Source organism: Andrena cerasifolii, chromosome 7 (assembly GCF_050908995.1).
Source record: "Andrena cerasifolii isolate SP2316 chromosome 7, iyAndCera1_principal, whole genome shotgun sequence".
NCBI lineage: Eukaryota > Metazoa > Arthropoda > Insecta > Hymenoptera > Andrenidae > Andrena > Andrena cerasifolii.
This window is the reverse complement of record NC_135124.1, coordinates 7,433,653-7,457,479: the sequence shown is the minus strand read 5'-3', so window position 1 is coordinate 7,457,479 and position 23,827 is coordinate 7,433,653. Positions and strand designations below refer to the sequence as shown.

The window sequence follows — 23,827 nt, the reverse complement described above, 5'->3', positions numbered from 1 at the left end:
AATCTTAAAAAGTTGATTTTTTAAAAATAAATTTGTGTTGTTTTGAGCGTAATTATTATTCATGGTTAGTTGCTGGTTCAATAACAATTTATTTACAACGATCGTCACAAAGGCGATTAGAGCCACGTAGTAAGAGTTAAAAGGTGCCCGAGGTGTACGGTGAACACTTGTTTAATTGCGGGATATTTAATCATGGAGTAACAGCACGAACAATAAAGCAGAAACTGCACTACATTTGTAATATTTACGAAACCAAATCGCCCACAAAAACAGCATAAACAGGAAAAGTTTTAATAAAGACAACTAGAACGAATTTAAAAAATTTCTCTGTGAACAGACCCCCAAATTCCAAGCGATAAAATTCAGTCAACCAACGAAATATAGAAATACATCAACGATCTAAATATAAACACAGTGCTCTTAAGGGGCAAATCCACGATGAGACAAAAATATCGCGTCTCACGTGAGACTTTAATCTCCGTTAGCTACATTTTGTTGTCGCTGAGATTCTTATCTCATAATAAAAAAGTCTCACGTAAAATCTCATCGTGGATTCCCGCCTTTAACCAGGCAGTCCCTGTATAAAAAACAGTAACTCTACAGACAAGTTTATCATCCCAAACATTACCAAGCTCCGAAATCATACAACTACGTCACATACACAGAACTGGTATGCGTGCAGGGACCTTTAGAAGCAGACCAAAGTTGCAGACATATTGGGAGAGAAATTAGAAACTCAAAATAATAAGGAAATGGCGGGAAACGAAAGTAATAAACAGATTATTGTTCATACTGCACAGAAATAGAACTGAGCACATGTCGTAACGATACACTCCAGTCAGCACGATATCCACATATCTATCCACTTATCTAGCCACTTATCAGGCACAAATGGCACTGTCCACACTCTTCAGGCTAGCTCTTAAATGCGCAATTTTATGATAATTTTATTCGCAACGATATCTCTCCATTTCACACAGAAACAGGACAATAAAACACAAAGCTATCAACCCCAAAGCCTAATGTACCATAAAGTACTAACATTGATTACTCCCGGCATATTTATAGCACTGACATTTCCACCTAACGATCACAATATCTAATATCGATTGAAACAACGAAAGTAAAAAAGAAGAACCAGTATCCGACGTAAGTGAGACACTTTCCTACAACTGCACCATTACAGTCAACTTTCCATATGCTCTTGGGAGATGGGGCTGCTATGCACTATTTCTTAAGATATCAAATATCTTTTGGAAGAGAATACAGCTTAATTTATACACAACAAGGTGTATATCATGATTTTTAAACGTGACCTTTCTTTGTTTGAAAAAAGAATCATAAAAGTGATCCTACTTTCCGACCTGTCGAGGGTGTGCAACCCCTTTTAAAATACCCGTAGATCAGCACGTTGATTACTATTTAAACTACTTCACTTATTTGAAACTCCTCCTTGGAATTCCTTCGTGGATTCTTTCGTGATCGTTTAGCAAACAAACGGTACGGAGATGAAATTTTATGGCGGATTCTCTCCATGAGTGTTCGTTGCGTCCGCGCGCAACGGAGGATTATCATAAGTTGCGCTTTATTTCACCCGGCGCGCGCGCACACGTGGCAAGTGGGAAAGGGGACGATTGTGTTGTCGGTCGGGCATAAGGCGGCATTTTAGCGTGACATAATTTGTCACGCTGTAATCGGCCATGGAACCCAGCTCGGTTGCACGCGAACCGTGAGCTGCGCCAACAAGGACTTCCTTCTGATTATTTCTCCATCTTTCACGTGTCTTTTCGCTTGCTGACTGGCGATACTGAAATTTCCCTGCGTTCTATTATGAGCCGAGATGATCGATAGCGTTGAGGGTTTTACAGGAGTTAGGCTGGCAAGCCACGTCGAGGGAAGGGTACAGAACCCTTCGAGAAACAAGAATTTCTTTCTTTTGTAACAGGGCACACTTAAAAAAATTAAACTTAATTAACCTTTGAACGCTGGATAACGTGACTGTCGATGGCCCACCTGGGATCCAATTTGACCCCCAATTTTGATTAAACAATTATCACAAAGTTTGATAAAGTTTCAAATTTATTAATAATGTTCGAACTTTCGAGTGCTCCTAATTATTCGATGAAACTATTTCGTACATAGCTCTATTCCGTATTCTTTAAAAGCAGCATTCACTGGCTGCACCTATCTCTGATATTTCGTCGAGCGTGTGATTATTAAATTCAGTACAAAGGATCCTCTTGGCTCCAAATCTACGATCCATCGAAAACGATGAATCGTGGATCCTCCTGTCTCTTGCAATATTGTACACCTTCTGCGAGGAAATGCATCTGTCCTGCTCCAACTCTCTACCCGAATACGCCTCGGAAGTCGACTGAAGTTGCGACCGCCAAAGACCTGGATCACCGTAAGCGCGAAGTGCACTGAATTGACGTTTCATGCATTAAGCCAGGAATGAGCGTGTAGACCCTCGACGCCGATGGGCGTGAAATAAATCACGACAGCGTAAACTCATGATCGGAACGGTGGCTTTTGCCTGATTGATTAATCGGCGAATGGGGAACGGAGAACGGTGGGATGGGAAAGCATTGCGTAAGTATCAGGCGTTTAAGAAGATTCTGTAGCGAATGATGCACGACTGGTTGCTGCTGGGAACTGTTGCATTGCCAAATGTTAATCCCGTTTGCCGTAAATTATGAGCGCGCGGAGGTTCGTCGTAAGAATTGGAGCAGAAAAAAAGAGAGAAAGAAGAATCGGAGTTTCTTCGGGCCGAAAGTTACGACGCCGCCAGACCAACTGAAACACTCAATGATTACGCGATAATGAGAACACGAATGCTCGGTAAGATTAATTCGGCCGGTACAAGAATGGCCTTCCAAGATTAAATTGATCTTATTAGCGTCACTGGCCTCGGTGGTCGATGGCCTACATTTCGTGACGCTTAAAGAGGGCCACTTGATTACTCGGGAATAATTATCGGAGGATAATGAGTACTTAGGCACGCGAGTTTCTTTCAAGTGGAATTTATATGGAGAACTGCACTTTATTTTTGAATAAGTAATTTTTAACTAAATGGTGAATGAAATTTCTGAGACAGCTTTTTTCTTGCGAGACAGAACAGTAACATTTACCTTTTGTAATAATTAATGTCACGCATCTCCTATACCCATTACACAACTCTAACGACTTCTAACGATTCAATCTGAGATTGAGTAGTCACTCGAAAATTCTTATGGTTTTTAACGAAGATCATTTAATTTCACCCGCAGTTGCTGAATTGCGACTGAATTTTGGGAAAATGTGGAGACGAGTAAACAAGGAGAGATATACGATACGTACGGTTGCAAGACGTGGTTTGTTCGATCGACACAGATGCATAATAGGTAGCTTGAAAATGCGGATGAATGAAACATGAATTGCGCATATTAAGAAATTTTGAGCACAGTCCTTGTTACAAGAAGAAACCAATTCCCAGTGGCGGTTTTAACGGGCGGCCGATGAGCAATTGCCGGGCTCCTGCCCAGAAGGCCCACCCAGGGCCCCATCTTAAAAAAGATTTTTTTTTTATTTTATCCAAACACTAAATAGTATATTTTCTCCCCTGTATTATTAAATTTAGCTCGTTTTTAGTAAGCTACCTCTTCATTTTCCCGAAAAATGGGCCCCTGAGAACGTTTGCCTGCCACCCGGGCCTTTTTCCTTAAATCGACCCCTGCCAATTCCTTTCAACAACAAACTTCTCAGCCTCGTCTATCGCAGTATAGAAAGCGCAGCAATTTTAACGAAATCCCAGATTTTTCCTTGATACCACAATACGCAAACTGAAAAGCAGCCATCGCGGAAATAATCAGGTAAAAAGTGGGGTAGGTACGCGAAAAGAAGATCACGGACGCTTGCGGGGATGCACGGAACGGGCAAATTCGGGAACGTTATTTCTGCGGAGAGAATGCAGCTTCTTTCTTCTTTGTTATCAGAAGAGACAGCTCTGGGTAAGCCAATTTGTAGCGGGACCCGTTGGAAAAAGTTTCCAGTAGCGGGGGAATCTTAGAGAACCGCGGGCACAAAATGTCCCGAGGACGCGGCCAACTTACGAATGATAACAATGCAACGTGCACCGGATGTGCATCCCTGTAGCAGCCACTCGCTGGCCCTGTAACTCTGTAATCCACTTCGCAAGTTCCGAAGAGTCGGGATGTTTCAAGCTGAATATCATCTGTCCACATTCCATCAGAGTCTGCAGTGTAATGTGAAAATATTTGTTGCAATACCAACACACCCGTACAGTTCGCACCATTCTCATGAATTTTCATGATCACCGTGATGAGAGGAGCGATGGTGTCCTTGCATTTTCCTTGTCACTTTCAGGGGAACGAACATTTGCGTCATATCTTAGCAAGTGCTACGAAAATTCGGTGGGAAGGGAGTTAATATATTTTGAGATGGATACATCCAGAGATCCAAAATAACAGTTATTTTGAAAAATTTTTGGTAAAAAGTTATTATGTAAAAATTTGTTTTTTATTTAAATGGAAGCCAGTTGTCATTAAATCTCAAAGAAATTTCTCAAAAAATGAAATGATTAAAAAATATTAATTTTTACTTGTTCTAATTACGACTAACTATTATGAATAATTAAAAAGAATGACCCCCAGTAGCCATCATCGATGACGGAAATTTAATCTTGGTTACCGGTAACTAATACAAGTAACCGGAATTTTATTTCGGCCAAAAATTTAATTGGTTACTGCTAACCAATATCGACCGAAAGAAATTTCTGATTACATTCGATCATTGCCAATGGTTATTAACATTACTAATAACTAGTATTCATTGACAACATGAAAAAAATTAATTATAAAACTTATGTATTTTATTAAGCAGAAAATGGTAAATTGTACTAAAATATCTGTTATCCTATTCTTCGCTTCATATGTTTTCATATCGTTTTTTCTTTTGCTTAATAAAATATATATAAGTTTTATGATTCATTTTTCTTCGCGTTGGCAGTGAATACTAAGTATCAGGGATGTTAATAAAAATAATTGACAATGATCGAATGTAACCGGAATAAAGTTTTGCCGTCGATATTTGGTTAACGGTAAGCAAAATAAAATTTTGGTCATTTGTATTGGTTACTGGTAACCAAAATTAAATTTCCGTCATCGATAATGGTTATTCGTAACCAAAATAAAATTCTCGTCATCGATAATGATTACCGGTAATCGAAAAAAATTTTAATCCTTTATAATGGTTACTCGCAACCAAAATCATTTAATTCAAGATATTAACTCCTATACCATAACTTTTAAAATTCATCTTATAACAGTTATGATGTCTGCATATATCAATTGCAGAGGAATTGGTAACCTCCTAAGACCCGGCGCAGACGAGCGGTTTGCCGCGCACGTTTTAGCAGAGCATAAATTTATATGAAGCAGTTCACACGGGACGCAAACTTTTGCGGCTACTAACCGGTATGTTTGCGTTAGTTTTCACGAACGCAGGTATTGCCTCACCGCGAATGAACGCAGCGGCAAACTGCCGCAAACCGCTCGTCTGCACCGGGCCTAAGATGGTCGAATAAATCCACCCTGATACATATCTTCAACAGCCGTCAATTTTATCGCGCTCCTTCGTTCTCATAAGATCCTACGTGCTGTATGAAAATCAAATAATTTCACAAGATTCCCTAAATGACAACAGTCACGCTAAAATAAACGATGAAACTACTACAATCAAGATTACCAAATTCAGCAGAATATCGTCTTGTCACGAAACGAAACCGTTACCGAATTTTCTTGTTACTGTCTCCATTATCGTGAAATTCGAAGCAACTAATTTTCGAACGTATTCTGCGAACACCTGTATAGTGAAGACGCAGTGCAGGCTGAGTGGATTTTCACGAGGGTTTCGAAATCCTCGAAAAGGCAAGACTGGAAGGGACGAGTCCTAAGCGAGTTTCGAGAGGACGAATCGTCTATAGCAGGGAAGCACTTCAGCTTCAGCTGGCGCTAATCGCGGGATTATGTTTTACGCCGGCGTCAGCCTGCACCGCGTGCACATTTGCATCTTTATCGCCGTGATGCTAGGCAGACCAGTGCTGATGACGACATTCGCGGAGGACAATGCAGCGACGAACTCTTCTTCCTTTGCAAATAATTAATTCCACGCGATAACCGTACATATGTGACACTATGAACAGGGGCAATTATATTTGACGTTCGTCGAAGTAATTATCAAAGTGCATTTCGATAATACTTCGCTGTTCCTCTCACTCACCTTCAAATTGAGAATAACAATGAGAGTCTACAACGGCAAATAGTATCGATGTACTTTGGAAATATAAATAGTGCTTGTAAGTGGAACTAAATCCCAACAGGAACATAAAGAACACCAAAATAATAAGAAAGAAATATTCTAGTCAACGTACAATTTTATGGAAAACCAGGATAACTGATCTATCTCTTCATACCGCACCACAAAACTCCCCATAAACTCTGGTCACTCAACAGAAAAGTAACTCGGAAATAATTCAATCAACCAGCGAAAATTCCTCAAATTCGTTTTAATCCCAATTTCCAAATCTCCAGCTAAAATGGACGAATTTGATATTTTGCAGCATCTCACCCATTTTTGTCAGACTCCATCCTCGATGTCTCACAGAAATCCTACTCGCAAAGGATTCCTAGTACACGAGACACGAGCAGGAATCGTCGCGCCTTTGACTTGGCGCGCGCGAATTTTATTAGGTAATTAACTTTGATGGTAATTAAATTTCCGTGTAATTGCGAAACCCAATTACCCGTCGGCGATTCCCCGCGGTATCGACGTTTACAAAAGGCTGGAACAACGAGTGACTCGCACACGCAGATCAAAGGGAACCGAAATGTGTTAGTTTATGAGCTGGTCACGGGATGCAGCCACAGGAGAGCTCGTTGCTTTGCACACAGGGCGTACGCCCGCACGCGAATTTGCATCTTTATCATCGGTATCATTTGCAAACAGGGGCCACGTTCCGCTGATGTCGACGTTGCATGACTTGATGACAAAAGGGCCATTAATGTAGCCCAGCCGCGGCAACGACGAGCAAAGCGTTTGCTCCTTCTTCCATTGTGTTTCCTTCCCTTAAATATAACAATAACTGTCCTACGGCTTGCATACGCTTTCCACGCCCTCTCAAAGCTCCTCCTTTTTGTATTAGCCAATTTTCAAGGGGAAACAAGCAACAGTACTTGCCTTGGTATTTCCATGCACAAGGAACGCACTTTACGCGGCACGAAGCACCTCTCGAGACAACCCATGACCCAAGTGCCAGCCTCTTTGCGTTACACAGTCGCTTTAAGGTCTGCGCACACGTGTCCGTCCCGTGTCAGTACCGTTCCGTCGTGCCAGTGGTAAGAAGAAGAGGGGCGTAGAGGGTCTCTTCTTCTTACCACTAGCACGCCGGAACGGTACTGACACGAAACTGACAAGTGTGTTTAGACCTTTAAGGTCTGTGCACACATATCAGTTCCGTGTCCGTTACGTGCCGCCAGTGTCAGTACCGTTCCGGCGTGCTAGTGGTAAGAAGAAGAGACCCTCCAGGGTCGGTAATTTACAGTCGGCGTCGTAGAATAGGGGCTCTTAGACTGAGTCGAGATTACGTTTCTCCAGACTCTACCAACAATAAACAGACGGCACGGCGTCGCGCTGATCGGTTCGGTTTCGCCGAAATCACATTTCCCTTTCCATTCGTTTCTCATCGTTCAAGCCACATCAGATTCAACAAATAGGCAATAGTTTGTACCACGGAGTTGACATGAAACTGATGTGTACGTAAGTTGCTGAGTCTCGCCCCTTACTTCTCTTCGTGTCTTTTGGGAATGTAATAAAGACGTATAATTATTATTACTATTATTATTATTATTATTATTATTATATGTGCCAGAGTATTAAACAGACAGTTCTGTATATTTTTGGGAGTTCTATGAAAAAAAAAATTCCTCCCCGACGGGGAATCGAACCCCGGTCTTCCGCGTGACAGGCGGAGATACTGACCACTATACTATCGAGGATTCTTGGTGTAGTCCGTACTTTAAATTGCGTTTTCCTCTACAGAATGTTTTACTATTAAGTTATTATTAATTTAAACGTTAAATTACTATTAAGTTAAGTAGTGAAATAGTACTAATTCAAATATTAGGTGAAGTTTTTCCCTGAGAAACCTTTTTTTTCACCCGAAATTTATATTGATCGAAAGCGCGTATCAAATGCACAAATAGTTAAAAGTTTCATAAGCCGCGTGGCAGGATTCACAATACTAAGTACAATTTCATCACACTTTCTTTGTGCGATTATACTGAAATATATAGGATCGCACTACCGTGAAGGATTTATTAGTTATTATTATTAAAAGTTCCCAATATAAGTGCGAAGAATATTTCGAGTGTAAATATCCTTCCAAGAGAAAACCAGTACGAAGAAGGATGTCTTAAACCTCGATGGGAAATTCAATCCACAGGTATTAGAGGCTTTTTCACAAGCCAGTAGCGAGGCCAACATGGAGACCCCAATAAAAGATAACCCACTAGTACAACAATTTATCGAAGGCAGCGAAAAGAAATCACCCAAGATCAAATCCTTCAAGCAAATCCTAAAAGCAAGATCCGGTATTAGATACAATCCAACGCCAAATATCAGCAAAAAAGACACGGGATCTATGAGTGAGTGAACACGAAAAGGTATCCCAAAAAGATCTAAAATCCTATTGCATAAACTGTAAAAACTTCGGCCACCCCGCTTCTAATAGAGGGTGTTCGAAGCTAAAAGAAATGAGACAAAAAATAATCGAAAAGAATCTATCAATCAAGCTAGAGAGAGAAAAAATACAAAAGCAATCAATAACTTTATAAAAAAAAAAGGTGTTTCATATAAATCAATACTTTCGAACAATATTCCGAGGAAGCCAGCTTCGGCTAACCGGTCTAGTATTACAGATTCACAACTGAGCGATTCCGCCGCCCATTTACCACAAAGCTATTTTTTAGACCAATTAAAAAAAATAATAATATCCACAGTGAACACACAAATATCGCGTATCGTGGAACAAATAAATTCAAACACCGGTAAAATAGTAGCAATATTTGGGCTTTTGTATTGTCGGTGTGTTGAAATGGCTTCAAGAGGGCCTTATTTTATGACCGTAGAGGATTCTCAAGTCGCAGCTCTCGAACCACGCGCTTCGGTGGTCCTAGAGTCTAGGGCCTAGACTAGACCATAAAGTCATACAGACAAAGATAGTAATAGGCCATTCACTAATGAAAATGCCAATTTCTATATTTCGTATTAGATCTTCATAGAAGTAAATGGATTGATGGTGTTTTTCTGATGAAAATGATACCAAGCGTGATATGACGTCGACCAAATGTAATGAGCCGGAGCAGGCTCGCTGTAGAGTGTCGCTGAGCGTTACAATGGTATTTTTCTAACTCCAAGCGTGTCCTTGTCAATCCGCACGTGGCAGACACTTGGTCTGTCCGTCCGGGCCTAACAGTTTGGGCCGGTAATTTACAGTCGGCGTCGTAGAATAGGGGCACTTAGACTTAGTCGAGATTACGTTTCTCCAGACTCTACCAACAATAAACAGACGGCACGGCGTCGCGCTGATCGGTTCGGTTTCGCCGAAATCACATTTCCCTTTCCATTCGTTTCTCATCGTTCAAGCCACATCAGATTCAACCAATAGTTTGTACCGCGGAGTTGACACGAAACTGATGTGTACGTAAGTTGCTGAGTCTCGCCCCTTACTTCTCTTCGTGTCTTTTGGAAATGTAATAAAGACGTATAATTATTATTATTGTTAAATGTGCCAGAGCATTAAACAGAGAGTTCTGTATATTTTTGGGAGTTATATGAAAAAAAAAAAATTCCTCCCCGACGGGGAATCGAACCCCGGTCTTCCGCGTGACAGGCGGAGATACTGACCACTATACTATCGAGGATTCTTGATGTTGTACGCATTTTAAATTCTGTTTTCTTCTACAGAATGTTTTACTACTAAGTTATTATTAATTTATATGTTAAAATACTTGTTAAAGGCAATTTTGTTCGAAATCTCACAAAAGTATCTTGTACAAAATCCTCGAATCTCCAACAACTAATCATATGCGACAACCACTATAACTGTCACAATTAAGGTTGAAAATATGTATGTCAAAATTTCGCAACTTTTTCGCCTCGTAACTTTTCAACGAATAGATTCCTAAACTCAAAATTGTTATTTTTCCATGTTATTTGATACGCGCTTTCGATCAATATAAATCCCCGGTGAAAAAAAAGGTTTCCCAGGGGAAAAGTTTAACCCAAATATTGAATTCAAAATAATTAAAAACGTTAAATTGATGTTATTTAAAAATATTCTAGTATCATTATTATTTCAAAATGCTGAATTATTGTTAATTCAAACATCAAATTATTATCAACTTACTAAAACAACTGTAAATATTAATTACAGATGTTACGTAATGTTGTATAATCTTCGTCACACATAGAATAAAATAACCATAATAAACGAAGAGGTATCAAACGCCTGAAAAGTCGATTCTTATCAATGTATTATCGACGAGATGTGTGTTGTACGATGGCGTCAAAATTCAATACTGTTTACTTTGACAAGTCACTATGTTCAGTAATTTTTCAGTTCGATATTGTAACAGTAACTCGATGCAATTGGTAATTATTACTGTCACCCTTCATTTTGGTCTAGCATAGTGTACCTACTCAATCACACTTTATATTCAAGCTTTTATCATCCAGTATAGAGCACTGATCAATCTCTTTGCAATAAATATATGGGTAAAAGGAAGAGTTCGCTTAAAAAGAAATATTTACGAAATATCTATTTCCAACGATCGAGTACTCCCAACCAAAAGCTTCACGTTGTGAACAGGCACAGTAGTCATTTCGAGATTGAAATCGCTCCCGTCAACGGAAGAAGTTAATTAATTTTTTAATTAACACCAGCCTAAACAGAAAGCCAAACCAGTTTAAGGGAATTTCACGTGAGAACGGAAACACTGCTGATCGATTAATTCAAGGAACTCGTTCACCTTGTTTACATGGGAACCCGTCGAGCGGCACTCGCCGAACAAGGCAACGAGGAAAATACAAAAGTACCTGGCTAAATATAGGAAGCAAGGCAAAACGTCACAGATGTGACTGAGAAAAAAAAATATCGAGTATCCTCAGCTATACATCCAACATTTCTAAAGAAATGTTCATTATCGAAATCTAATTAGACTGTTAATTGCTTGCAATACGATACAAATGAGAAAAGAGTCCGAAGTCCAAATCGCAATGGAGAAACAAGTGTTTCATCGATGTACAACTTAATCGAGTTACAGCGAAACCAGTTCTTTGACGAATTGATTAAACTCATTCAACTGGTACTGACGAACTCCAAACAAATAAATGCAACATTCAAGGCCTGGCATGCACCATACGACGAGATCCATGCATCATCAACGTGATGGAATACCTTGGTCGAGAGACAATATTAAGTTTTTGCGCGCGCGCATGCATGCAGATTATGCGACATTACAATCAGAGTCATTAATCGCCAACGTGCCTCGTGATAGCGATTGACGAACATTGAACCTTAAATTTTCTCGTGGAATAATGTTGAAGAGGAGTAGCAGACTGTTACGATGATTTCTGCTTGTTTCGTTACGTGAACGGCATAACGTCGAATCAATGAACCGAAGGTGCTTCCTTCGTTTAATTACTAAGGAAAAATATTGGATTAATTTTAGATTACACTTTTTTCTGGTGTTAATATTTGTAGCTCAAAATGCCCTGTACAATTCTTGCCTATCTACTCTAAAACTTCAAAAATTCTGTACAATTTCTGTACACTTGCAGTCCCTATCAAAGTGACCTGTGTGTTCTAACGAAATAAAAATCATAAATTATCAAAATCATAATAAATAAACATCCAGGCTTGGCGTTAACATCATTAACCCTCAAATCCTCATGAAAAGAAATAAAACATTTCTTGTAAAACCCTCCTCCCCATGAATATACCACCATCAACTAAACTCTGGTACTAATCACACCCAGGTTACCAAAATTTGTCAAATTTTCTACCAGAAGACTTCAAATGCTCCAAAACTAGTTACACACGTGGTCATGTTCCGCCTGCAATTACAGGAAATCCGCGCGTTGCAGCTGTATAAAGCAGAAAGCAGACTGGTCGAGACATTACAGCGAAACCATCGAATATGGTAAAACATCTGGCGTGCACCACTGTAATCCGTTCTGGTATGTCCATCGTAGCCAAGCCAGTCGACGATGCGTAAAATTAGACTCCACTCTCGCTGGAGACTCCACCGATTCCGATCCTAAGATTTCCCACGTGACATTAAGTCACTATACCACCGTATAGTTAACTTCCTGGCAGATTTTCTTTATTTCGTGCACGAGCTTTAAATCCAAAGTTTTCTTGGGCACATACAGAATTATACAGGCGCCGTCCAACCACGGAAAGGTTCGAAACAAATGGCCGAAAGGTTTGGTTGAGATTACGCGACAGAAGTGTTGAATCATCCCTTTTAAATGCAATTCTTCTATCTGGACTGGAATTATGAACTAAATCAGTATTTTGGAGATGTAGTTCGTCCATTGTAGTTAGAGGAAGAAGTATTCGAATTTTCTATGCACACTCTCTTTGCAACGGTACCTCTGAAAGGTTTTCAGGGAAGGCTCGTTTCACTCGTTTGGAAGGAATGTACTTTCAGTTCCTTTATGGGCAATAATTTAGTAGATAGGTGGATCATATAGCTCCGGAAGGCTGAGACAGCGTTATGCCCAGTTGGCAATATTCTTCCCAGCTATCCTATCGAAGGTAATTCTAATCGACAAAGATCGCTTTGCGCACACAGAGTGCATCAGGATAAAACTTGGTAAAGCTGAGACTCAGGCTACTTTCGTCTTAGTCTGTTCTTCAGTTCTCTTTAATCACTTTTACTGCCTTTCTTTCTTTTTTTCTTCACTCTCCTGCAGTCTTCTTTACTTCTGTACAATCTTTTGTAATTTCTTTTAGGATTCAGAAAGTTTCTTCATCTCTTTCACTGGTTTTCAGTTTTCTTCAGTCTGCTTCAGTTTGTAATTTTCTTGAGCTTCTTAGAATCTTCCTCACTCTTCGGCAGGCTTCTTTAGTCTTCTTCAACCTTTTCTAGTTTCTTCAAGACTTCAAGAATTTTCTTCAGACTGTAGGTGCCAGTTTTCTTATGTTTTCTCTATAACTTCCTTCGAATTCTGTTCCTCGGGCTTCCACAGTGTTTTTCATTCTTCTAAAGTACCACCAAATGGGGTAATTGTTACCACAAAAATAGATTTCAACACAAATTCCTTTAGCATCTATTGTACATATGTATAACAGGGATTATTCTCGGGCGAAGTGCTTTATGGATAGTTTTAATTGCCTCGTGTAAGATGCAGTTTGTCTGAGAATGATAGTCTGAGTTGTGATAGTTTGTCTGAGGAATTTGTTTTAACCCTCCATGGTCACACATTCTTATGTCATTTTTGGGTTAACATTTTCGTATTTATTAGTTTTTTTCTAGAAATGTAAATTTTGATATGTTGAAATTCGTATTAAAAAAAAAATAGTTATGGATAAAAGCGATTTTTTTGTTATAATTCACCAAATTTTTAAATTTTATTATAAAGTAAAAATTTATAGAAATACCTATAGGCAAAGACATATTCTGGGGCGCGATACACTCCGTGTGACTACGAAGGGTTAAAACCTAGTTTTGTGGTCAAAGTTACCCCATTTCACGGTAACTTCTAATCTCGGTTACACTCTTGTTAAATTCCCTCCAGTTTGTTGCATTTTCCATTCGTAGACTACTGTTACAAATCAGTATCTGCAATTACTACAAGGCCTTTAATTTGCAAATCCACAATGCTTCCAAAAAATCGAATATTAAACAACTTCATTTCCATTCCCAACTACCGCTGCAGATTCTTTAGCGTGGAATAGATAAGAAAGGATTAATGGTCTCCTGTATTCAGTTATTTCCGTTTTCGTTTCTGCTGATGGCGAAACGTCCCTTTGCGCGCGAATAAGCGGCTCATACCTCAACTCCGTGAATTTACGTTTCGAAATACATAGTGTTTCCTATTTCGCGGAATGAACGCGGCCAGCTCGACCTCGGTGTACAGCTTTAATTAAGGCTCAGTATCAGCCCGGCAATTTGCGTGCAATTTTCTTTAAGATAAGATAAGGAAATGAATTTCGGTAGCCCCAAGAACTTCCGCGGTTGGCGTTATGGCGTCTTGCAATTAGAAATGAAACCCTTAATGCTCGGACCTCGAGCGACGTTAAAAGCCACTGACTTAGAAATCTCTGTGTTTTTCGTATTCTTTTTTGCAGCAGATTTATGATTCATTTTCAGTAACAAATGCGTCAACACAGATCGAATTGACAACAGTCATTGAGACGTGGATATGTTGGGAGTTGAATAAAAAATAGCGAGCGTTGCGACTGCAAATTAGCAGTAAGCAAGAATGGTGAACCAAGTTAAATCCAGTTAGGCCAACTGATAGGTAATATCTCGCAAGCACTTTAGGATAAGGAATTTCGGAGAATTTAAATAGGAAAATTTAGTGAATAATTTCCTATCTCCCTGAGGCGTTATAAAACAGAATAGAGAGGCACGAGCAGAAACAGCCAGTGCCGACGACGATAATTCGCGAGAATTATGTGGATGGTGCAAGGCACTCAATCTTCGAGTAATCACTGGTTGTAAATGCTTGAAGGAAATGCAGGACTATTCCCCTTCAGCGATACGAGCTTGTCGCAAAGGAATCTCGTACTCGCTTTTATCGATTTGATACGCTCATATCCTATGGGCTGAGAAATCGTCAGAATATACTAATCGACGAAGCGTCCTACTCTATGTTTCGCAGCGTACTAAAGCCATACGCTAATAATAGCTGCTATGGAGTCTCGGAAAGGGGGCGAAGAAATCACGGTAAGAATACATCTTCTTCCTTGCGAAATATAAAAAGTTTTAAAACTCCAGTCGAAATACTGTAAGAAATGATTAACCCTTTGGCTACGAAAGGCATATATATATATATATATCACCAACACCAATTCAATGCGATAATTTGGATGCTAATTGAAGTTCAGCTTCAGCATCCATCGAATGGAAATTGACCACAGTCTGCACTTCCATAGTTTCACCGTTGGCTCCTAATTACCGTGATTCGAACCAGAAAACAAAAGTGTAAAATATAATTGATATCCAAAACTACATACCTACATATTATATAATTTTTCACTGTTCACCGCAAAACCAAATTTTTAAAAAAGCTTCTTGGATGTAGGTTGTTATTTTATTATAAACGTAAATCTTTTTCTACGAAAAAATTACCAAATGTTCTTTAGATGTTGCTCTTTTAAGTGCAAAAAGTTCTGTAAAAATATATGCTTCTGCTTTTTCAAAAAAAAATCACAAACATTCGCCTCTTTTTGGCCGCCTGACTAGGTATAACACCTGAAGTTTAAGTCATCGCGGAGAATATTTAAACCCAAAGTGGACCTTTTACTACGTTCGCAAGGAACGATCGTCTTCGTTCATGGGAACCCGTGCTTTTTCCCCTAGATCACTGTAGATCATCGACTGGTTCAGCGCGGCAACGATACCAGGGCACGCGGTTGCAGCACCACATTTCAAAAGTTCACGACATTCTCAAAGCATTCCCGCGACGAGGGACCACGGATTCGGGATCCGAGCGGTCGGTATCCGACAAATGTAACGTCCAGCTAAAAACGTAGTTTAGGGTTTCTTACCCATCCTCTGGCTCCTCTCTGGTCGCCACGAGTGTGCGTGTACAGTTGTGACGGGATTCCATTGGAGCCTCTTTCGCGGACTCTGGACCATCTGTGATTCGCGTCCGAGTACACTGTGTTACACAAAAGCGTGCACGGGAACATTTTTACAAAATGCCGGCCCTACTACAAGCGTCGATGTTACTCTGGCCGTTCAAAGAAATCTTGTAGGGCGCGAGTTCATGGAAGTAAATTGGAGCAATTGCAGTGTCGAACAAGAAATGTGATTGATTGCTTCAGCAGATACCAATTCATTGATGTATTGAATCGACGAAGGGGAACATAGCTTTCGATGCGTGTTGGCTTGACGTATTTTGGAAATTTGATAACTGATGGATCCTTCATTAACCTTTAACTAGTCACGTGGAGTCTTCCAGACTCCTGCTGAATTATTTTTCCTATATTTTCCTCTCTTTCATTCGACCCTGTTTTACAATATGTCGTGTCACGAAGACAACTTTCAGTGGTTTTGAACAAAACGTGCAAAAGTATCTTTTCAAATATGTAATAAAGTCACTGATAACTCCGATTGCGATTTTTGGGTTCATATAAGTCTTTCAGCTGAAATCGCCTGCACCAGCGAGGCATGCATTTTTAAACATGTCATCAAGAACACTTTCAAAAGCATTTGAAAATCAATAATTTTATTACTTTTATATTTTTTACTTGCTGTAGAAATGTAGTTTAATAAACAGAAAAAAAGTTCTATTCCATTACTATAATTTTTTTCGTTGCAATAAATTCCTGAAAATCGCTGAATTTATCGGCGCGCTAACCGGAATAACCCCTTAAGGCACCTGTAATGATAAATCTCGGGAATTCAAGTATTGTACTATTACTATCACCACCCAAAATTATGCTGCACCTCTTTCGTCCCTACTATTTAGTTCATACTTCTAAATTACCACGGGACTTGATTATCTCAAGTAACATCTATTAAATTTATAGGAAAGAAGACAGAACATAATAGACCTGTTTAAGAAAATGTCGATCTCCGATTACATAGACTCACTAACCAACACTCGACTCTTTACCACCGCCCCATTCATCTTCCTAAAGCTACCCAAAAGTGAAAACAACCCGCTCATACCCGCCCAATCGTCACCTACTTTCCCGTCGTCTCATTCAGAAATCGCCGAGCAGCGCGCAATTAAGAGCCATTAAGACCGGCCACGACCAAAGGGCCACAATTTACCGCGGATGCAGCTTGTCATCAATGGATCCACAGCCTGCCCCCGCCCGAACCGTGTAAATCGTCGCCAAGAATGTCTCTGGCCAGGGCCCAGCAGAGTATACATGTCGCAGAACGGCGGCAGAAAAGAGGCAGAACAAGGACGTCGACGTCCTGGGCGAGGAAGAGGAGCAGCGCCAGAGGGAGGACAGAACCGCCCTGGGCCCACGGAACGAAAAGCAGAAAAGGGGGAGGGGGCGGTCAGAGAGGGTCCATGCAGGGGCAAGAAGCGCAACAATGCGGCTGGGAAGCGCGGCGGGCCGCCGTCCGTGTCCGCGAAACCGGTGGCAGGGGGACAGGCAGTACAGGTAATTATCTTAGTTCCAGGTTTAATAGACGCCCGGTATTTCGGATTGGCCCTAATGACGGCGTTTACTGAATTTATATCGCCGTGCCGCCGCTGAGCCTTCAAATTGCCCCGCGCTAAATTATCCGTCCTTCTCTGTCCTGGGCCCCGTCCTCGGTTCCTGGACCTGACCCACCCTCCTTTCGTTCCTCCCCCCCACCCCCAGGCGTGCTGCTCCGCGGGTCGAAAGGGGCCACCTATCTTTCTTTCCCCGTGTCGTCCGCGGCATCACCGAGGCCTCCTTTCGTCTTGATATATGTTCAATTATTTGTCCACGTGGTCGTGGTGCGGCCGATCCCCCTCGGGAGGACTCTGGCAGCGAGAGGCTTGGGCGACCGCGGCGGACAGCGAAGCGGGAAGAGAGAGACATTTATTATGTCGGCTACGGGAGACGGTCTGTCTCCACTGAAGGAATCTGAAAAAGGATCATCCGGCCCACGATAATATGCGTGCCGCCGCTAAGGGAACGGATATCCCTCGCCGCACGGCATGCGGCCGCGGGGTGGCAAATACACGGGGCAACAAAGGGTACCAGCGAAAGTCGCGTGCAGAAGAAAACGGTCCCCCGCTCGACGGATGGACGGGAGGAACAATGTCGAAGAAACGGGCAGCGCAAGGAGACATCTGTTATTGGAATTTTAACAGCGTCACGGGGCGGTATCGCAGTTCGCAGTCCCATCGACTGGGTGCGGGGGGTACTTCACAACTGTTTCACTGAATTCGTGGAAGGATGTTTTTATGTACAAATGGGAATCTTGGACCTAAATGTATTAGACAGATAATGTTTCTTCTTTTGCGAATACTTGCTGGGGGTGGTAGGTGTTGCACGGAGTTTTACAGTTTTCTTGATTCAGTATGGGAAAGGTGTAAAGGATGACTATGATCATTGAATTTCCCTTGAGATGGGCTGCAATCGTAGGTGATCAGAAATAAATGGTTCCATTTAACCCTTAACTGCTATACTGTTTTTTTTTTCAAACGTAACTGGTATACTGGGGTCGTGGCAGACCCCAAATAAAAAAGGACACAGATATTAGTAAAGTGGACACTAGATCGACCTTTATGAATATTTTGTTCTTAGGTAATGTATAAAATAATAGAAACGTAGAAAGACAAACTATTATTATAAAATTAATTAGAAATTCAGTTTACGAACTTAGATAACCAAAAATTTTGCAGCGAACTTTGCGTTCTTGGGGTGATGACCGACCCCAGGATACCAGTTAGGGGTTAAAAAAAATTAAGCTGACCTTCGCAGCTCCTAAGCACCTCCAGAGAAAAAGTTCTGCCCACCACGTAATGGACCCCTCGGAGCCAAACAATTTTTTATTTAAACATTTATTTCTATCTAAAAAAATGTAGTGTTTTTCGAGTGGCTTGTCTTAGGTAGCTCACCCTGTAGATTCACATTCCATGCTTCTGCGTATTATGAACAGAGGACTCCCAGTATCTTTTATAAATGTCATTATTCCTCCCCTACAGAAGCCACAAATTCATTCGACTCGCCCTGACAGGGGTTAAATTCGACAGGGCTCTCAAATTGCACGAGAAGTCGAGCTCGGCAGAAACCATTGCAGGGTTAAATAACGTTTACGCTGAACAGAAGTGTCCATCTCGCGAGCCCCCCTTATTCACTGAAAATCGCGCGGAAATACGTGGCCCGTTCCCATTCGGGGCAATTTTCTCCTCCCTGTCGACGCATTAACCTCCCTATCTTACGAATCGAATCTATCCAGGTCCCTGGCTGGCTTAATGCTCGCGTCGTTCAATCTTCCCCGGACCGATAAACAGAAATCGCTAGCAACCCCCAAAAGGAACGACGGAAACTCGGACGTGGAATTCCCAGCGAAGCCCGTTTCCCTCGTAGAATTGCAAAAATCGTGACGATACCTGAAGACCGGGGGGAAGACGATAAAGAACAATGCTCTCTTAACGTCTGCACAATAAAACAGGCAAGCCTGCGGCAATCTTACGGTTGCCACGGCGAAGAAGGAAAGCCAAGAGCAATGGCCCATTCGAGAGACGGTATTGCCGTCACCGGGAGCTGAATGGATAAGCATAAATTTCCCAGTCAACAATACAATCAGACGAATTGCCACTGGTGCACGTGGCAAACCTTCTGAATTTAGATTCCACGCTTTACTATAAAACTATACTGCGTCAGTGAGTGCAGACCGAACGAAGATAGGAATGTTAAACGACAATCTGTCGATCGAGGCGTTTATTGTGACTTCAATCATTTAATTAATAAAGTCTCATTTATTTACTCACGATGACTGTGATAAAGGAAAACAATCTTTAAAAATTGGAAAGCTAAGTTGTGTTTGTCAATTTAACATTAATCGCACCGATCAAGTAGAAATAAAGCAATATAGTATCCTAGGAAAAAATGTCACCTTAGTTTGAACGTTACTTCTGAAAAATATGAATTTTCTCTAGGGTGGTCGATTTTTGGCACATCAGGAAAAAATAAAACTTATATGTTGCGCATAGTGAAATGTAAATACTTTAGGTGCTAAGAGCTTCCATTTCAAATTTTGGCTATTTTTTACCATTACACCGCTAATGGGGTGGCATTTATTTCTACAAGAAAATGCATCACCCACGATATAGCGAAAACTTAAAAAATCAAGGTCTCGGTAGTTTCAAGACAATTTAAAGAATGTTTCTCACGAGACAAACTGTGCGCCTCCGTTTGAAGTTACCTCCTTTGCCACCCGTTTATTCCTCCGCATCCGACCTCGCTATCTCCCGAATTAAATTTACCGGAAGCACTATTTGGCTACGTCGTTTCGTCGCCGCCGAGGCGATAAAGACAGAGCCGCGAAACAACGAAAGAAAGCTACTACTAGACGAGGTCGTAGAGGAAGCAGACGAGGGAAGGGACGATAAGGGACACTCCATAGTTAACGTCTGCACGCTGAGAGACGCTAAGGCCGTGTGGAAAAAAAACGAAAGGCAATGGCCCATTCGAAACGATATTACCGTCATCACAGTTTGAATGGTTATGTATAAATATCCCAGTCAGCAGTCGTGGGATACTTGGAGAGAGGTCTCCCATGCAAAGCAGATATTTGAAATTCCACACCTGTATTTCGATTTCGAATTATCCCAGAAACGGCATGGAGGGTGCCTGACGGAGATGGTTGCAGGGGCAACAGTGATCAATGACCTACCGCCTTGTGTATCATTTTTCTCCATTCTTGCGCATACTGTAGGTATGTTTCTAAAACGTTGCACGGGGGTTTAAGTGTGGGTGTCAAGGTATATAATAAAAGTTTATATATTTGTTCCTGACACATAGTTTCACATGTTAATGGAGGTTAGTTTATGTTCGGTTTCAAATTAATGTGTAAGGTGCGATTACGGGCACTTTTTTATTATATTCACGTTCACCTTATTTGAATTCCAAGGACACCGTATCTTTCTTAAATTTCCGATCCGATTTCTTTCCTTCAAAGCGTGGACACATAGTAAAATGTCGACAATTTAAAAAATTACAGCAAAGAGGTATGTGACCCTCTAAACGACTAAAGTGGCCTGTGGATCATAGGTATTAAAATTTAAAGGTTGTACAATATTATATTGTGCGAATGAAGAAGAAAATCGGCAAAATTTATTGAATATCATTGAATATTGCACAATATATTGACTTAAAAAATTAAAACATATGATTTCGGCGCACAGTTTCGGTCAATTAAAAGAAATTCTTTTAATTGACCAAAACTGTACGCCGAAATCATGTTTTAATTTTTTTTAAATATTTTACGGTCGAAATTCCAACTTCATTATTTAATATATTGACTGTGTGGGGCATCCAGCATAAATGTTTTGCAATATATTGCACAATAATATTGATCGTCTACAGAAGGAATAAATCCATCCACAACCATCTCAGACTAGACACGAAGCCATACTTGCTACTAATCGTATGATTCTGTCTAAATACTTGGACAAGAACAACACAGTCGCGACATTATAGATGCGGAACACATTTACCTACACGTAACCTAGACACATTAAAAAATTATTTTAATTCTTTCACGACTTCCACATTTTTCGACAAAAATAACTGTCTAGCTCCCTTAATAAGAAATCAAACCTACCAACAAAAGCGTAGACTTTCTTCATCCCTTCATGAAGCCACATCTCCACAAAACATCCCCCTCAAACAAACACTGAAACGAAGCACCGTTCGCGCCATTATTCCAACCAGCGACACGAAACAGCGAAATAAATCAAACTCCAACCAATCCAACGCCTTAGTCCACGTCACCAGCAATCCATCCGCGGGATCGCGACCTTAGAATCCATCCTTCGGTGGACGTTACCCCGTGCCGCAGAAAAACCGCTAAGCACGTCGTGGCTGTATCCGAGGAAGGGATCGCGGGACAAAGGTTTGGCCGAAGGATCTCCGCCGAGAGGAATCCTGTGAATGGGAGGCACCGTGTCAAGGGTGAGAGAACGGGTCAGCCACGGTGCGCCGTGGCCGTGAGTCGGCGATCAGCTGCAGGAAGCTGGCAGAGCCGGCGGGACGGCCGTCACGAGCGTCCTAAGGGAACGATGATCGTGTGTAAATCCTCGTCGCGGCGATGGCGGACGGCTCCCCCGCCACCTTCGCGGCAGGGACGAGAATCTAGTAATTAACGAAGCTGTTGTGATCGCAATCTGGCGCACGAGCCGCCTCGGGCGGAAGCTTCGTCGCGAGGAACGAGCGAGCGAGAGAGGCTGGCCGCCGCATGCCACGAATATTAATGTGGCGTCCCTCATTGTCTCCGAGTTCTCCAGGCCCTAGCTGGTCTATATCCTTTTCCACGATCATCCTGGCAGCGACCACTCTCCTCTCCACCCTCGCCCCTTCGCGCACAATAACGATCTCGCGTTTCTCTCTCCTTTTTTTTGTTTGAATCTCTACTAGGCCGCTTATTAACGGCTTCAATTCTTCCGCCGCGAAAGTGGCATCGGGATTAAGGTGTCCCCCGGCCGCTTTTCAATTGCGACTCGATTCACAGTTGATGCATTGTGCACTCGATCGAAAGGAGGATCATTGAGGGGCCGGTTGACCTATTTTTCACGGACGGTTTCGCGTTTTTGTTTCGGGCCTCCGCGGCGAATCGTGTCGGCCAGCCTTCCGTTGCGATACACCGTCGCTGCTCCACTTCGCTTGGTGAAATGTGAAGTGACGGAAGGACGAAGGGATTCAATGGTTAAATCGGCCACTCGGTAGGTACTTGTTAAGGAGAACAACGACGGCGATGATTTAGTTCCAGGAACCGAATGTCGCGGTCCTCGGTATTTCTGGCTGACTGGAACGGTTCTAGTGCCGAGTGTCTGATGATGGTAAACGGTTTCTGGATTGGAATCTTGATCGGTACTTCCTTTTATTTAACATAGAAGAAGCAGTACCAATTCATGCGTCACTGTACCATTTAGAAAATAGAAACCTACACCTACAGTGCTCAGGGAACAGCGCAATTTATCGTACACAGAAAGCATCAACGACGCTTCCAATGAAAATTTACTTTATCAAAAACACACACCCATACATCTGTCTAAAATAACGCAACAGATGCCACGGAATTAATGGCTCACAGAGCGCACCAGCATGCTGTAAAGTGGTACCTCCACAGTTCACTTGACACGTATAACGCGTTCAAAGGGGAAGACCAGCTTGCCGAATATTAATGCGACATTTGCCATTGTTAACGAGTCCTTGGCTCTGGTACCTCGACGTTGACGCATATCTTGCGCGATCTAGACAATGGCCTGCCCCCTGCACTCGTCATTACCTCTTTCCACCGGCACAACAAACGCGCGGTATAATCGCGCGACAAACGCCCGTCATCAATTATCCAGACTCCGAGAAAAATCCTCCCCGCGGATATTCTGTTGACAAGCCAGAATCTCCGAGGGATCCCGTGGTGTCGCGAAGAAGCGAGCGCGCGTTGCCGGCACGTGATGAAATTTTCGCGCGAAGATTAAGCAGATTCCAAAGTACGTGACGTAACGGCGCGGCCCGAAAATCCACTTACTTCGCCAGCGGCTTTAGTTAACTCCCGGGAACAATAAATACACAACCGGCGGGAACCGGAGATTTCTCCATTATCTCGGGACACCGTGTACCTACCACATCGTTGCCAGAATCTCTCTACCTACGCGCCGGGTACACCGAAAGGACAGGTTGCCCTTCGACGTGCAGAGCGGAGGGGCGCAAGGGCTGCATCGAACAGGTGTTGTTTCGACGCAGAAAAAAGGCTCGTGGAGCGGCGCAAAAAGCAGGCGCACGGCCGAGGGGACTCGTCCCCGACGGTCAACAGTCGGAAGAGGGACGTGTGTCGTTAGTTACTAATGGACGCCCTTTAGAATCATC

General features: G+C 41.9%; 2 non-coding genes across 2 annotated transcripts; both read right to left on the bottom strand.

Moving 5' to 3' along the window:
• Positions 1 to 7,982: 7,982 nt before the first annotated feature.
• Trnad-guc (transfer RNA aspartic acid (anticodon GUC)) lies at positions 7,983 to 8,054 on the bottom strand. Its single transcript has one exon. It is a non-coding gene; the product is annotated as a tRNA-Asp (tRNA).
• A 1,854-nt stretch (positions 8,055 to 9,908) lies between these two features.
• On the bottom strand, positions 9,909 to 9,980 carry Trnad-guc (transfer RNA aspartic acid (anticodon GUC)). The gene has a single exon. It is a non-coding gene; the product is annotated as a tRNA-Asp (tRNA).
• Between the last annotated feature and the right edge of the window lie 13,847 nt (positions 9,981 to 23,827).